The sequence below is a fragment of the Callithrix jacchus genome, chromosome 19, assembly GCF_049354715.1.
Source record: "Callithrix jacchus isolate 240 chromosome 19, calJac240_pri, whole genome shotgun sequence".
Taxonomy (NCBI): Eukaryota; Metazoa; Chordata; class Mammalia; order Primates; family Cebidae; genus Callithrix; species Callithrix jacchus.
Genome location: NC_133520.1, coordinates 26,285,678 through 26,300,404, shown reverse-complemented (window position 1 = coordinate 26,300,404; position 14,727 = coordinate 26,285,678).

The following is a 14,727-nucleotide window of genomic DNA, read 5'->3' as shown; positions in this document are numbered from 1 at the left end:
TGAGCTCCAAAAGGTTCAATTCAGTTCAGGAAAATGTTAAGTTTGATGTTATTCTATGAATTAGCTTTCCAAGCTCTAATTATAATAATAGACATTATGTTGTAAACTTGGAAAAGGTTTATTTACATGACAGATCCAAGAATCAAATGTTCTTATTATCCTTCCTTTCATTTTGCCTTTCAAATACTTACTTCAAAAAACAAATAAGTAATTATGGAGTACTTAAGGAGAGGAAACACTGTATTCTCTTTTCTTAACTTATTAATTATAGGACCCTATATTGATCAAGACAAAGCAATTTTCTTTCTAAATTCTTGACAAAATAGAGAATATCATCTAGTCTAAGGACAGTTTACCAAAAGCATTCCAATTCCATGATGGTACAAAACTCACTTGATTACCAGACGAACAACTTGTTCCCAGGAGGCAGTAATTTACAATATAATCTGAACATTTTTTATATTTATTTACCAAATGTGAAAACAATTGTTCATTTTTTTCTTCACTGTTACACAAAAGGTGGCAGGGGCCTGAAGACATACATACAAGAATGCTTTGACAAGACTCTTTCCACCCATCTTTGCAGTTTCTCCCATGATTTATTCCATAAAGAAAAGAAATAAATTCTGTGACTTCTCCCCTCCTTGACCTTCTTTCTGTTTTTGTTTAGACCTTAATGTGTAACAAACAGATTTCCTGTAAACTCTTGATGAAATGATGTAACACGTCATATGTACTTAAATAATTTTATTCATCCCAAAATAGGGATTATTTAAGAAGAGGAGGAGGTAGAAAATGTGTGCACACATCGTGGTTTTAATATGTGATTATATTCTGACAACCTTCATTAATCTTCGTGTGACCCCATGTAATAAGTCTTGTGGACTTGTCCTGCTGTTATTTAAAGACCAATCTGAACATTCTCATTCATCTCAAACTACATCAAATCAAACCAGAACCACAAATCTGATGCTAAGCCCTTGAAAACTCACATTGATCTTTAAAACAGGTCTCTTGGAGTGGTGATAAGAGTGTTTCGCTGACAAATCATAAGGATTTCAAAATTTGTCTCTGAATACCTGTTTCTGCCTTTCGATTTTCTAGTTTTTCAGTGTTCCCATATCCCTAGGCCTCTTTTTCTTTTATATTAAAATCTACTCTTGAAATCCTAATTCTGCCCAGTATTAGAGATCTAACCTTGGTCAAATTCCTTATCTTCCTAGGTTTATATATCTGTAAAGCAGAGATATTAATACTTTCTAGTGTTGTGATAAGAATTAGATGATGCAACAAAAGTAGATTTTGAATATTATCTGGTCCATAAGAACTTAGTTTTAGCTATTATTAATTATTATTGTTGTTATTTGAGGGATTTTCAAACATACAAGATTAAGTCATCGTTATCACTTGAAACTCTTAGACCTCAAGCAGTGGGAGAAATTTCACTCCAAAAAGCTCTGAAGAAATGTTTATTATATTGGGACAGTACTTTCGCTTATTTCAATCTGCTTTTAGCTTGTTGCAGTTTTAATCTTACACTTTTGCATTTTAAATGGGTTTTTTCCATAATTTTAGCTCAACTCCAAATCTTTTCACTTCTGTCTCTTAATTTATCCTAGCTTTCTTCATTTTTGTTTTTTTCTTACTATTCATTTTTTCTAGTTTTTTGAAAATTCTTTTGTTTCTCTCGCTTTAGTTGTTTTATTATTTATATATTAATTTACCAATTTATTAGATTTCAATTTTCCTTCATAAGCTTTGTGTTGTTTTCAAAAGTATTTTAAAATTAAAATAGTAGAAATGTTTACTAATATTTACTGATCATTTTCTGTTTGCAGAATACTGGTCTAAGGGCTTTATATGGATCATTTTATCAATTTTTACAACAGTCCTTGAGATAGATATTATTATTTTCATTGCACAGATGAGGAAATTGACATAAAAAGAGGTTATATACCTTGCTCAAGGTTATATAGCTAAAAAGAATAGGAAATAATATTTATAGTATTCTATTTTGCATTTCATTTGGACTGCTTAATTTTAACCTAATTTATCATTTTTAGTATATTTCTAAAATTGCTTTTGCTATTCTTTTCTACTTAATACTGGTAAACAGCAAGTTGGTATGGTGAGAGCATTGTAGAGTTGCCTGCATTCCAAATGGGAGATATTAGATGGATGTATTTTTTTCAGCTGATGCTGAAGTTACCATTTTTAGATCTGCTGTCTTAGTGGAGTGAGAAGCAGCATGGGGTTTAGATTCAGATAAAGCCTGCCAGCAGTGTTACAGGAGAGTCTTTCTGCATGTTGGTTATCCAAAATTTCATGTATTAGACTTTTAGGATAAAATTAACCAGCCCTGTGATGATAGTCATTGACAAATAGGCCTTTTTTTTTGGTTGGGGGGGCCTTGTTGTCTAGGTTGGAGTGCAGTGGCACAGTCAGTTTACTTCAGCCTCGAACTCCTGGGCTCAAGCCATCCTTCTGCCATAGCCTCCTGCTTCCCTACTAGCTAGGACTACAAGTGCATGCCACCATGCCTGGCTAATTTTTATTTATTTATTTATTTATTTATTTATTTATTTATTTATTAGGTATTCTTAAAGACAAGGTCTCATTTTGGTGTCCACGCTGGTCTCAAACTCCTGGCCTCAGGCGATCCTCCTGCCTCAGGCTCCCAAAGCACTGGATTACAGGTGTGAGTCACAGCCCAGAACCTGAAGCTGTCGCAAGAGCTGAAATTGCTTACAAAATGGTTTCCTTCCCTGACTACAAATTTCAGACCTAAAAGCACAGCAAAACAAAACCGATTTTCTGAATGATTTTAACTATCTCCCTAAGAGAACTGGATTTGTAGTAATTGTATGTATTTCTCCCAATTGAATATTATAATCTCCTAGTTCCTAACCCTCCCTCATGAAGACGTACTGTTAGGAAAGGACTCTCCAGTGGAATTCTACTGATTGACAGTCCTATCAATCAACTAACTTGGGCCGATATGATTACTCTCCAAATAATCTCCAGGTTTTCTCCTGCTACATTTAATTCTCCTTACTAATTCTACAATTATTAATAGTTTTCCCCCATTTTCCTTGATCTAGATAGCCTAGAGAAGACTTTCCTATGAAAGATCAAGTTGGACCCCTTCTATTATTGCTCATACAAACTAGGTTCACCAATTTGGGCTTCAGTCAATCTAATGTCTATGAAACTAAGTAATACTAAACTCTGTAAGGTAGGTAGTTTTATTATTACCAACCCAGTATATTTCTGAAGCAAGTTTCTCCTCTTAGAATTTAGCTGTGTGGGATCCTAAATGTAAAAGCTGCTTATTTTCTCATGAATGAATGTCCTCTGGTTTGCATGCCTTTCAAAGCATGATTCCAAGAAATACAACTGCAATTGGATACTACTGGATGTTATCTTTGCCAATAAAGCCTAAAAACCAATTAGCCTTTTTTCTTTTTTTCTTTTTTTTAAGTGACATCTCAGTATCAACTAGCTCAAACAGAATCGATTGCAATTGTTAAGTATTTTCCAAATATGTTCCTGTTAAACTGTGTTTCCATACTAACATAATTATTAACTTTCTTGCCCAAGCAAAATGTGTGTCTTTATTCATTCTAAAGTTTATTGAGTCAAATCTGGTTCATAATTCAATTGCCAAGATACCTTATATCCTAATTTTATCAAATGTACTAGGAATTTCTCCTACTTTAATATTGGCTGCATACGTGGACAACAGATCACAGTATTTTCATCCAAATTATTGATTTTCATCCAAAAAATGGCCTTGATGCATATGGCTCTTTCCCACATTGCCTTCAGGCCTTTTCTGAAATGTCACCTTCTCAGCAGGGCCTTCCTTGAACACTCTTTCAAATAACACCTATCATCCCCCAGTCATGTGTGTTTCTTGACCCCCTTATGTGCTTTATTTTCTGCCATAGCCTTTATGATCTTATATACTGTATACATTACCTATTGCTCTTTTGTGTTAGCTCTGTCTCTTCTGGAAAAAACTTCATAAGGATAGGGATCATTTATCCTCCTTTTTCCATGCTATATTCCCAGCCTGTAACATGGTATCTGGGACATGGTAGATGCTTAATAATGGTGTATTGAATGGATGAATTAAGACTTTTTGGTTGTAATTGCTTACAAAGTTTTAATTCTGCCTAGTTGTTGACTCCAGGGGTTTATAAGGTTTTCATAAAATATTGTATCAGTTATCTTAATTAAATCATCAAAAGTGTATGTACTTAATTTATCTGATCTTCTAACATTATACTTTAAAGTCAGATTGACTAGGCTTAAATCCTGATTCTGTCACTTATAAGCCATATGGCCTTGGATGATCTTCCAAACTTTTTTTTTGGTAACAGTTTTTTCACTTGTAAAATCTGGGGAAAAAAGTGATTACCTATTTTAAAAGTGCCTGACATACACTAAGAAGATAAACTTCCTAGCAAATAGTAAGAACTCAATAAATGGTAATAGGAAGATTACTATTTTTAAATATTTGCTGGAAAATAATACATAGGGGTGTGTGTATATTTAATAAATATTAACACATAATTGTTCTATTGTTATTCTCATGCAGTATTCCAGACCTTAAGCTTTTATACATGATTATGATTTTAATGCTAAGGAAAGTAATGAAAATGTTGGATTTTACAGTTAATATTATTCTGTGTACTGTATAAGAAATATTCTCCCATTACACAAGCTTTTCCTTGGTAGTCAGTGAGGACATTAAGAAGCATGGCCACAAAACACAGATCACTTCCCAAAGCTTTCCACACACTGTGACAGCTTCCATAATTCTTAGAATTTGGGTTAATAAAAACATGGAAACATGTTATATGAGTTAAACAATTTCACATGAAGAAGACAGAATATAGACATTAGCAGAGACTAAATATTATTGATTAGGTATTGATAGAGTTGGACATTCGTCTCTGCCAAAATCTCATGTTGAGTTTTAATCCTTAGGGTTGGAGGTGGGTCTTGGGAGAGGTGTTTGGGTCATGGGGGAGGATCCTTCATGGCTTGGTGCTGTCCTTACAATAGCAAGTGAGTTCTCATGAGATCTGGTGTTGTAAAGTATGGCGCCATTCACCCTGCCAACCAATTCCTCTTGCTCCTCCTTTTGCAATGTGATGTGCTTGCTCTCGTTTCACCTTCCACCCTGAGTAGAAGCTCCCTGAGGCCTCCCCAGAAGCTGAGCAGATGCTGGTGCTGGGCTTCAAGTACAGCCTGCAGAACCATGAGCCAATTAAACCTCTTTTATTTATAAACTACCCAGTCCTAGGTATTTTCTTTGTAGCAATGCAAGAACAGCCTAAGACAGATATCTGGAGTTATTTTTAAGATAATTTAAGTTTTCAGAAATCCCAGAAGCTTTAGAGAAACACATATGAGAGTGAAAAATTATAGATTTTTCTTTTGACCTGTCAAATAAATGCAACAAGCACACGGGGGATAGGCCAAATCTCGCTCCCTTTTTTATACTAAGAGCCAAAGCTGAATGGCTGTTGCAGACTGTTTTTTCTCTTTTGTGGTAGAATTGTTTTTCTTCTCATGACATTTCTGTTACTTAGAATTATGTTTGACAGACTGGTGAAGCTCTCTTTTGTGGGTGCCAGTAACTCCAGACTTGAAGAAAATACTAGATTTCATGTCATTTCACAACTGCAATAATGTAGCATGAGTTACTTTCTTTTCAAATCATGCTTATCATCGGTTACCAAAAATCAATGCAAGAATTACATGAGATTATACAGGTTAAGCAACTGCATAGTGGCTAACACTATCTGGCCTGTGGATAACACTCAAATATTAGTTTCTATGTTGCATATATGTAATATCTGTATATACAGACACAAATGTTGCATATATGCAAAGATATATGAATTGAGAAAGATTTTTGTAATTAAAAGAAAAAGTTGGGTTCTCAGGAAAGTATTTCCGGTCTCATTTCATGTACATCCTGAAGTCCAAATTAAGAAAAATGCATGAATAAGATTGTATCCACTTTCATCTTGGTACATTACAAGATGTGTCTCAGCCACTATTATGTAGGAAAAGCAAAGAAGAACTCTATAAAAGTGTTAGAAGTATGTGATTTCCAAAATTATATATTGCCGCTAACTTTGGACAAGTCACTTAATAATTCTGTGTCTCAGTTTTCACAACTAGAGATAGATGTTCTGGGTTTACTTTTAAACTCTGTAAGGTGAAGTTTGCGCATAAGAGATTTCCTACCCCAGAGATACAAAAATTCAGTAATATTTAGCTAGCTAGCTAGATATATGTCTGTCTATCTATCTATCTATTTACCTACCTACCTACCTACCTATCTTACACTTAACAGAAAGCCAGAATTCCCAATTGAATTAAATTAAAAGTAACTAAAAGCCAGAATAGTGGTAAGCAGGAGCTGTTACCACAGTGGCCCAGGAATGTTTAGATAGAGATTTAGGATCTACAGGCTGGGAGCTGATATTGGGACACATGGCTTTGAGAATGGGTTAGAGATAGTCTGCAACTGCCCAAAACAAGTCCTGCCCAACACTGTCAGAAATGCAAGAGAAAAATGGATTCTTCTGCGTGGGGAGCAGCAAAGGAGAGTCTGTTTACTTCATAGGCAGGGGGAAAATAGTCACCTGTGGAAAAAAACGAGTCTCAGAACAGCATGAATGTGGTATTTTAAATGTATACTTTCTTTGTGGCTTCCTGTTTCTTAAATTTAGAAACTTTAAATAAAACAATAAAATAAAAACTCATTCAAGACTTTAAAAAATACTAGGAAAGAGCAGAGACATACATGAACTCTAGGACATGATAAACTTCAGCAGAAAAAGCAAAATGAAATGAAACAAAACTATGCAAAATCTGTTGAGTGTGAGCACATATGAAATAATTTACCAGTCTTAAATATGGAAATATATTACCCATAAAGGAGAGTCAGAAATTCATTAGGATCTCAAAAACTTGAGATAGCGGAACAAATTTTGAGATATTATAAAATAAAATAATAATGCTTAAGATGACAAAAGAAATCAAACAAGGGCCTAAAAATGTAACTGCAAAATTGGACATCATGAACATAAGAAAAAACAATAAAGATTCCAGATAAAAAATTTACTAAAATGTAAAGTATACTAGATGGATATAAGAGCAAACACCACTTAAAATATTACTGAATTAGAGTAAGTCTGCAAAAGAATTGCCCAGAATTCAGCACAGAAAGATAAAGATCATGAAAATCTGAATAATATACTAATGGAGTTAACAGAATGAGAAGTTATATTTCTTTCATAAGAGTTTCAAAAAGTGATTGTAAAAATTGGATTTTGGAGGAAGCAATATTTGAAGGAATGGCTAAGAACTGTTTACACTGTGCTTGAAGAAGGACATACATTTTCAGATTGAAGAACAACGCATTCTGAATGGTTAAAAAAATATTTAACTAGATGTATTCTAGTGAGCACCCACTGAGATGAAGTGTATTACTATTTTTCTTTATTGTAGTCAAGACTACATAACATAAAATTGATGATCTTAACCATTTTTATATGGTTATTAAAAGAGATGCCTAGAACTATTTTATCTGCAAAACTGCAATTTTGTCTCTACTGATCAACTCCTTTTCCCTCTCCCTATCCTCTGGAAAATATGATTCTATTTCTGTTTCTAAGAGTTTGACTATTTTGGAAACCTCATATAAGTGGAATCATTCCATATTAGTGGTTTGTGACTGGATTATTTCACTTAACCTAATGTCCTCAAGGTTCATCCATGTGGTAGCATATGACAGGATTTCCTTCTTTTTTTAAGGCTGAATATTATTCCAAAGTGTGTGTGTTACATTTTCATGTGTGTGTATTACATTTTCTTTATCCATTCATTCGCTGACAAACGTTTAGGTTGCTTCTACCTCTTGGCTATTGTGAATCATGCTGCAATAAACATGGGTATGCAAGCATCTCTTTAAGATTGCATTTTCAATTATTTTGGACATATAATCAAAACTGGGATTATTGAATCAAATGGTCACTTTATTTTTAATTTTTATTGGATCCCTGTACTGTTTTCCAAAGTGACTACACCATTTGACAATCCCACACAAAGTGCACAAGCGTTCTGATTTCTCAACATTTTCACCAGCACTTGTTATTTTGTTTTTCTTTTGTTTTATTTGACACATCTGACAATGGCCAACCTAACAGATGTGAGGTAATAGCTCATTGTGATTTTGATTTGCATTTTACTACTGATTGGTGTTATTGAACATCTTTTCATATGCTTGTTGGCTATTTATATATCTTCACTGAAAAAGTGTCTATTTAACCCCTTTGCCTATTTTAAATTGGATTGTTTGGTTTGCTTGTTGTTGAATTGGAGGAATTCTTTATATATTCTGAATACTAACCCCTTTTATGGTTTGCAAACATTTTCTCCCAACCTGTAAATTTTATTTTGTCATTTTCTTTGCTGTGTAGAACCTTTTCGGTTTGATGTAGTACCACTTGTTTATTTTGCTTTTGTTACCTGAGAAGTTGATATCATATCCAAAAAAATCATTGTCAAAACCAATTTCAAGGAAGTTTTTATTCATGTTTTCAGGCCTTACTTTAGGTCTTTAATCCATTTTGAGTTGACTTTTGTGTATGGTTTAGGGTAAGTGTCCAATTTTATTTTTCTGTATGTGGATTTCCAGTTTTCCCACTTAACCTAATGCCCTTAACCTGTATGTATTGAGGAGACTGTCCTTTTCCCCATTGTGAAGGCCTTGGAAACTTTGCCAAAGATTATTTGACCATATATCTGAGGATTTATTTTTGGATTCTTCATTCTATTTCATTGTTCTACATGTCTGTCTTTATGCCAATACCATACCATTTTGATTACTGTAGCTTTGCAAGATATTTTGAAATCAGGAAGTGTGAGGCCTCCAGCTTTGTTTTTCTTTCTGAAGATTAATATTTAGGGTCCTTTGAGGTTCCATATGGATTATATATATATTATATATACACATATATAATGCATATATTACATATGTAATCCATATGGAGCCTATTATAAATATATATTTTTTTGGCAAAAAATAGCATGGGGATTTGATAGGATTGCATTAAATCTGTAGAGTACTTTGGGTAGTTTAGACATTTTAACCACATTAAGTCTCTTAACCCATGAACATGGGATATTTTTCATGTACTCGAGTCTTCTTTTTTAAAGTCAGTGTTTTGTATTTTTCATTATAGACTTCACTTCCTTAATTAAGTTTATTTGTAAGTATTTTATTCTTTTTTGTGCTATTGTAGTGGGATTGCTTTTTTTTTTTTCTCTGATACAGAGTTTTGTTCTGTCGCCCAGGCTGGAGTGCAGTGACATACATGATCATGGGTCATGCAGCCATGACCTCTTGGGCTCAAACAATCCTCCTGTCTCAGTCTCCCCAGCAGCTGAGACTACACATGCATGCCACCATGCCTGTCTAATTTATTTTTTGTAGAGATGGGGTCTCACTATGTTACCCTAGGCTAGTCTCAAACTCCTTTGCTCAAGTGGTCCTCCAATTTCAGCCTCTGAAAGTGCTGAAATTACAGGTGAGAGCCACTACACCTTGCTGGAATTGCATTTTAAATCTCTTTTTCAACTTGTTAGTGAATATAAATGCAACTGATTTTTGTATGTTTAGCTCATTATTCTGCAACTTTGCTAAATTCATTTATTACTTCTAATGATTTTTTTCATATGGGATCTTTAGATTTTCTATGTATAAGATATGTCTTCTGCAAACAGAGATAACTTTATTTCTTCCTTTCCCATTTAGAAACCTTACATTCATTTTTCTTACTTGATTGCTCTGACTAGGATTTCCAGTAACATATTGAATATAAATCATAAGAATGGACATTCTTGTCTTGTTCCCACTCTTGGAAGATTCCAGTTTTTCATCATTGAATATAATGTTGGCTGTGAGTTTTTCATATATGGTCTTCATTATGTTGAGGTCATTTTCTCCATTACTAGATTTTTAAAATATTTTTGTCATAAAGGATGTTAAATTTTGTCAAATGCTTTTGCTGCATCATTTGAGACAATCTTGTAGCATTTGTCCCTCATTCTGTTAATCTGGTCTATTCCACTAGACGGTATTCATATGTTCAACTATCCTTCCATTTCAGGAAGAGATGTTGCCTGATTATGACATATAATCCTTTTAATATGTTGTTGAATCTGGATTGCTAGGATTTTTGTGAGGATTTTTTGTATTAATATTTATCAGAGAAACTAGTGTATACTTTTTTTTGTCTTATAGTGTCGCTGTCTGATTTTGTCATCCAAAAAATACTTCCTGTATAAAGTGAATTTGGAAGTGTGTCATTGTCTTCAAGTTTTTGGGAGAGTTTGAGAAAAATTAGTGGTAAATTTTCAAATATTTGGAAGAATTCTCCAGTGAGGCGATATAGTCCAGGGTTATATTTTTGTTTGTTGTTGTTGTTTTCAGTTGAAAGGCTTTTGATTACTAATTAAATCTCTTTACATTTTAGTGGTCTGTTCAAATTTTTTATTTCTTCATGATTTCTTCTCGAGAGGTTGTATATTTCTAGGAATTTGTCTATTTCTTTTAGATGATCTTGGCATATAATTGTCTTTAGTAGTCTTTTATAATCCTTTTATTCCTGTAGCATCAGTTGTAAAGTCTCCTCTTTTATTTCTGATTTTTGTTATTTACGTTTTTTTTTTCCTTAGTGTAGTTAAGGGTTTACTGATTGTTGATCTTTTCAAATAGCCAATTCTGTTTTGTTAATTTTTTCTATTGTTTTTCTATTCTGTATTTTCTTCATTTCTGCTCTAATATTTATTATTTCCTTCCTTCTGCTAACTTTGGGTTTGGTTTGTTCTTTTTCTAGTTCATTGAGGTATAACGTTAGTTGTTAATTTTAGATCCTTCTGCTTTTATGTCATCATTTACCACTGTAAACTCCCTCTTCGGAATGCTTTTGCTTTAATTTATAAGTTTTGGTATTTTGATTTTGTTTTCATTTGTCTCAAAACATATTCTCATTTATGCTGTGACTTCTTCTACGACCCACTGGTTATTCAAGAGTATATTATGGCCAGGCACACTGGCTTATGCCTGTAATCCCAGCACTTTGGAAGGCTGAGGTAGATGGATTACTTGAGGTCAGGAGTTTGAGACCAGCCTGAACAACAGGGTGAAACCCTTTCTCTACTAAAAATACAAAAGTTAGCCAGGCATGGTGGTGCATACCTGTAATCCCAGCTACTGGGGATGCTGAAGCAGAATAATCACTGGAACCCAGGAGGCAGAGGTTGCAGTGAGTCCAGATCAGGCCACTGCAGTCCAGCCTAGGTGACAGAGTTAGACTGTCTCAAAAAAAAAAAAAAAGATTATATTGTTTCATTTCTACATCTTTCTTATTTCTGAATTTTCCAGTTTTTCTTTTGTTATTGATTTCTAGTTTTATTCCACTGAGGTTGGAAAAGAATTATGATATGATTTTAATCTTAAATTTGTTAAGACTAGTTTAAATTTTTATCTCTTAAAACATGATCTATTCTGGAGAATGTTCTGTGTACAGAAGTTCACGTTGAGAAGAATCTGTATTTTGCTGTTGTTGGGTGGAGTGTTCCCTACATGCTTGTTAAGTGCAGTTGGTCTACAGGGTGATTGAAATTTTTTGTGTTTTTGTTGATCTTCTTTCTGGTTTATCTTTTCTTTATTGAAAGTGTATTGAAATATCCCAGTATTATTTTGTTAGTGTTGAATTCTCCCTTTAATTCTGTCAATGTTTGCTTTACATATTTGAATGCTCTGTTATTAGGTGGATATATATTTATAATTGTTATGTCTTGCTGGTGAATTAACTATTTTATCATTACATAATTTCATTCTTTGGCTTTGACTCTTATTTTCCCAGAATATTGGTTTTCATCCTTTCACTTTCAGCCTGTTTGCCTTTATGTCTAAAGTGAGTTTGTTGTAGAGACCATATAGTTGGATCTTTGTTTTTACATTCAATCACTTATCTATGTTTTTTGATTGAGGAGTTTAATCCATTTCATTAAGAGCAGTTTTTAACAGTAAAGAGCTTATTGTTATCATTTTATTAGTTATTTTTGATATGTCATGTATTTGTCCGTGTTTATCTCTCTTGTACTTTTTTGTGTGTTTTGTTGACTTTTTTGGAGGTAAAATGATTGGATTCCTTTCTCATTTTCTTTTGTGTATTGCTGTAGATATATGGTTTGTGAATAATCATTATGATTATGTAAAACTCATACAGTTATGACAGTAGCAATCAATTTGAAACTGATAACAACTTAACTTCAATTGCATACAAAAACTCTATTTCTTGGTGTATTCTCCACTTCATGTCATTAATGTCACAAATTACATGTTTTAATATTTTGTATCAACATATTTTTATGTTTATATATTTTTTGCTTTTATATTTTAAATTTGGTACCTGAATTTAAATTTATTTATCCATCACCATTACAAATTACAGGATTCTGTATTTGTCTATATCTTTATCTCTACCAAAGAACTTTATATTTCCATGTGTTTTGGTGTTGCTATTTATTATTCCTTTATTTCTTTTTTTTTTTTAATTTTTTATTGGATTATAGGTTTTGGGGTACATGAGCAGAGCATGCAAGACAGATGCGTAGGTACACACATGGCAGTGTGCTTTCTTTTCTTCTCCCCTTCACCCACATTTGGCATTTCTCCCCAGCCTATCCCTCCCCACCTCCCCCTCCCACTGGCCCTCCCCTTTTCCCCCCAATGGACCCCAGTGTTTAGTACTCCCCTTTCTGTGTCCATGTGTTCTCATTTTTCATCACCCACCTATGAGTGAGAATATGCGGTGTTTCATTTTCTGTTCTTGTGTCAGTTTGCTGAGGATGACGTTCTCCAGATTCATCCATGTCCCTACAAACGACACGAACTCATCATTTCTGATTGCTGCATAATATTCCATGGTGTATATGTGCCACATTTTTCCAATCCAGTCTGTTATCAATGGGCATTTTGGTTGATTCCAGGTCTTTGCTATTGTAAACAGTGCTGCAATGAACATTCGTGTACATGTGTCCTTATAGTAGAACGATTTATAGTCTTTTGGATATATACCCAGTAATGGGATTGCTGGGTCAAATGGAATTTCTATTTCTAAGGCCTTGAGGAATCGCCACACTGTCTTCCACAATGGTTGAACTAATTTACACTCCCACCAACAGTGTAAAAGTGTTCCTTTTTCTCCACATCCTCTCCAGCATCTGTTGTCTCCAGATTTTTTAATGATCGCCATTCTAACTGGCGTGAGATGGTATCTCAATGTGGTTTTGATTTGCATCTCTCTGATGATCAGTGACGAGGAGCATTTTTTCATATGATTGTTGGCCTCATATATGTCTTCTTTCGTAAAGTATCTGTTCATATCCTTTGCCCACTTTTGAATGGGCTTGTTTGTTTTTTTCCTGTAAATCTGTTTGAGTTCTTTGTAAATTCTGGATATCAGCCCTTTGTCAGATGGGTAAACTGCAAAAATTTTTTCCCATTCTGTTGGTTGCCGATCCACTCTAGTGACTGCTTCTTTTGCCGTGCAGAAGCTGTGGAGTTTGATTAGGTCCCATTTGTCTATTTTGGCTTTTGTTGACAATGCTTTTGGTGTTTTGTTCATGAAGTCCTTGCCTACTCCTATGTCCTGGATAGTTTTGCCTAGATTTTCTTCTAGGGTTTTTATGGTGCCAGGTCTTATGTTTAAGTCTTTAATCCATCTGGAGTTAATTTTAGTGTAAGGTGTCAGGAAGGGGTCCAGTTTCTGCTTTCTGCACATGGCTAGCCAGTTTTCCCAACACCATTTGTTAAACATGGAATCCTTTCCCCATTGCTTGTTTTTGTCAGGTTTATCAAAGATTGTATAGTTGTATGTATGTTGTGTTGCCTCCGGTGCCTCTGTTTTGTTCCATTGGTCTATATCTCTGTTTTGGTACCAGTACCATGCTGTTTTGATTACTGTAGCCTTGTAGTATAGTTTGAAATCCGGTAGTGTGATGCCCCCCGCTGTGTTCTTTTTGCTTAGAATTGACTTGGCTATGCGGGCTCTCTTTTGGTTCCATATGAAGTTCATGGTGGTTTTTTTCCAGTTCTGTGAAGAAAGTCGATGGTAGCTTGATGGGGATAGCATTGATTCTGTAAATTACTTTGGGCAGTATAGCCATTTTCACGATATTAATTCTTCCTAACCATGAACATGGAATGTTTCTCCATCTGTTTGTGTCCTCTCTGATTTCGTTGAGCAGTGGTTTGTAGTTCTCCTTGAAGAGGTCTCTTACGTTCCTTGTGAGTTGTATTCCGAGGTATTTTATTCTTTTTGTAGCAATTGCGAATGGCAGTTCGCTCTTGATTTGGCTTTCTTTAAGTCTGTTATTGGTGTAGACGAATGCTTGTGATTTTTGCACATTGATTTTATATCCTGAGACTTTGCTGAAGTTGCTTATCAGTTTCTGGAGTTTTTGGGCTGAGGCAATGGGGTCTTTTGGTATACTATCATGTCGTCTGCAAATAGAGACAATTTGGCTTCCACCTTTCCTATTTGAATACCCTTTATTTCTTTTTCTTGCCTGATTGCTCTGGCTAGAACTTCCAGTACTATATTGAATAGGAGTGGTGAAAGAGGG